The following is a 2,500-nucleotide window of genomic DNA, read 5'->3' on the forward strand; positions in this document are numbered from 1 at the left end:
ATCGCCTCTTGGGCGCCCTGTTTTTTTTCAACCAATAGATGTATGTCTCTGCGGGCCGCACCAGGCTGGTGCTCCCCACAGCTTCACGCCACCCTGCTCCGCCCGCACGCCGGCGTGCAGGTGGCTGCTGCTAAAGGTGGGGAGTGTATGTGCGGTCCGGGTGGCTTTCCTCTGGCGAGGGAGAGACCTTAAGCAAACTCAGAGACAAATCTTGACGGTCGATCACTCGTAAAAATAAAACGTGACAAACTTTGTGTTGGTTCAAGTACGAAAGGATCTCTGTCGGCTTGGGGGTACGCCCGTTTCCGTTTCAACTTGTCTCGCGAGGGTGGTTTCGGGGCCAGCAGGAGAGCTCGTCGGGGTAGCAGGCCCTGCAGCCGTGGTCACCGCCAAACCCCCACAACTCGAGCAAGTGAAAAAAAAAGTAACAGGAGCGAAAGCATCTCTGTCGGCTTGGGGGTACGCCCGTTTCCGTTTCAACTTGTCTCGCGAGGGTGGTTTCGGGGCCAGCAGGAGAGCTCGTCGGGGTAGCAGGCCCTGCAGCCGTGGTCACCGCCAAACCCCCACAACTCGAGCAAGTGAAAAAAAAAAGTAACAAATAAGAAAGGATCGTCGGCTTGGGGGTACGCCCGTTTCCGTTTCAACTTGTCTCGCGAGGGTGGTTTCGGGGCCAGCAGGAGAGCTCGTCGGGGTAGCAGGCCCTGCAGCCGTGGTCACCGCCAAACCCCCACAACTCGAGCAAGTGAAAAAAAAAGTAACAAATAAGAAAGGATCGTCGGCTTGGGGGTACGCCCGTTTCCGTTTCAACTTGTCTCGCGAGGGTGGTTTCGGGGCCAGCAGGAGAGCTCGTCGGGGTAGCAGGCCCTGCAGCCGTGGTCACCGCCAAACCCCCACAACTCGAGCAAGTGAAAAAAAAAAGTAACAAATAAGAAAGGATCTCTGTCGGCTTGGGGGTACGCCCGTTTCCGTTTCAACTTGTCTCGCGAGGGTGGTTTCGGGGCCAGCAGGAGAGCTCGTCGGGGTAGCAGGCCCTGCAGCCGTGGTCACCGCCAAATCCCCACAACTCGAGCAAGTGAAAAAAAAAGTAACAAATAAGAAAGGATCGTCGGCTTGGGGGTACGCCCGTTTCCGTTTCAACTTGTCTCGCGAGGGTGGTTTCGGGGCCAGCAGGAGAGCTCGTCGGGGTAGCAGGCCCTGCAGCCGTGGTCACCGCCAAACCCCCCACAACTGTTGGGCGCCTACCTGCGCGGGGCAGGAGGACACTTTCCGATTTCAAATCTCCGTTTGCCGAGTCCACCCCGAACGCACGCGGGCGGGCGGGTTCGCATCACCCTTCGTCACAAGGGGCGAAGCCCGTTCCACCGTCTCGTCAGTAGTGCCGACCGGTCTGTGATCGACGAGGGGAGCCACACCAGGTCCGGCCCTGCTGCTTGGCGGCACCGCGTCGTCGGGAGCTCGCGACAGACGGAGGGTTTCGGTGTACTCTCCAGCCACGGGAAACGAAGCCGGTGATGCAGGCGCCGGTCTTTCGCTCCCAAATCGGCTGGGTTTACATCGTTGCTATCTAGTCACGCTCCCTTCAAACCCGACGGGGTACCTATTCCCCTCACCCGTCTGTGCGTATACAGCCTCTTTGCACTTGCGGGATGGGGGTGGTGGTTTAAAGACTCTCGAGTTGCCGCCCGTCGGTCTCCGAGCTCCGTGCAGTAGTGATCCCCAGCGAACTGCCAGCAGGGCGAACGAGCGATCCCGCTCTCGGTCGGGGCGCCTGGCGTCGATCGGTGGTCGGTGGCTTGCGGGCAAGCTGCGCTGTGAGTGTGGGAACGAGTATGACGAGCCGTTGCCGCGACTCCCAGTCCACCTCGGCGCTGGCTGGGCCGGGCGGGCGTCTGCTCGGGCGAGTGCCGCCCCCGCCTCCTCGCAGGAAGTCCGCTCGCCGACACGCCGCCACGTGCACGCGTCAGTGACGCTGCCGAACCGATGGCCGGTGCCCGTTCCCGCCTCTGCTTTTCCTAGGGCAAAGCTGCTGCACGCCTCGTGATACTAGGCGGGCGACATGGTGGCGGTGATCCTGCCTCCGTCGCTGCGGTGCGTTGGGGCACGCATCGCCTCTTGGGCGCCCTGTCCTCCTCCCCCCAATAGACGTATGTTTCTGCGGGCCGCACCAGGATGGTGCTCCCCATCGCTTCACGCCACCCTGCTCCGCCCGCACGCCGGCGTGCAGGTGGCTGTAGCTCAAGGTGGGGAGCGTATGTGCGGTCCGGGTCGCTTTCCTCTGGCGAGGGAGAGACCTAAAACAAACTCAGACAACTCTTGACGGTGGATCACTCGGCTCGTGCGTCGATGACGAACGCAGCTAGCTGCGAGAATTAATGTGAATTGCAGGACACATTGATCATCGACACTTTGAACGCACTTTGCGGCCCCGGGTTCTTCCCGGGGCCACGCCTGTCTGAGGGTCGTTTGGCAATCAATCGCACTCGCCTTGGCTGGCGAGAGC

At 61.0% G+C, this 2,500-nt stretch overlaps 1 non-coding gene across 1 annotated transcript; it reads left to right on the forward strand.

Annotated features, from left to right (window-relative positions):
- The first annotated feature begins 2,308 nt into the window (after window positions 1–2,308).
- Window positions 2,309–2,462, forward strand: LOC140474272 (5.8S ribosomal RNA). Its single transcript, XR_011958977.1, has one exon. It is a non-coding gene; the product is annotated as a 5.8S ribosomal RNA (ribosomal RNA).
- Window positions 2,463–2,500: the final 38 nt, after the last annotated feature.

Source organism: Chiloscyllium punctatum, unplaced genomic scaffold (assembly GCF_047496795.1).
Source record: "Chiloscyllium punctatum isolate Juve2018m unplaced genomic scaffold, sChiPun1.3 scaffold_910, whole genome shotgun sequence".
Taxonomy (NCBI): Eukaryota; Metazoa; Chordata; class Chondrichthyes; order Orectolobiformes; family Hemiscylliidae; genus Chiloscyllium; species Chiloscyllium punctatum.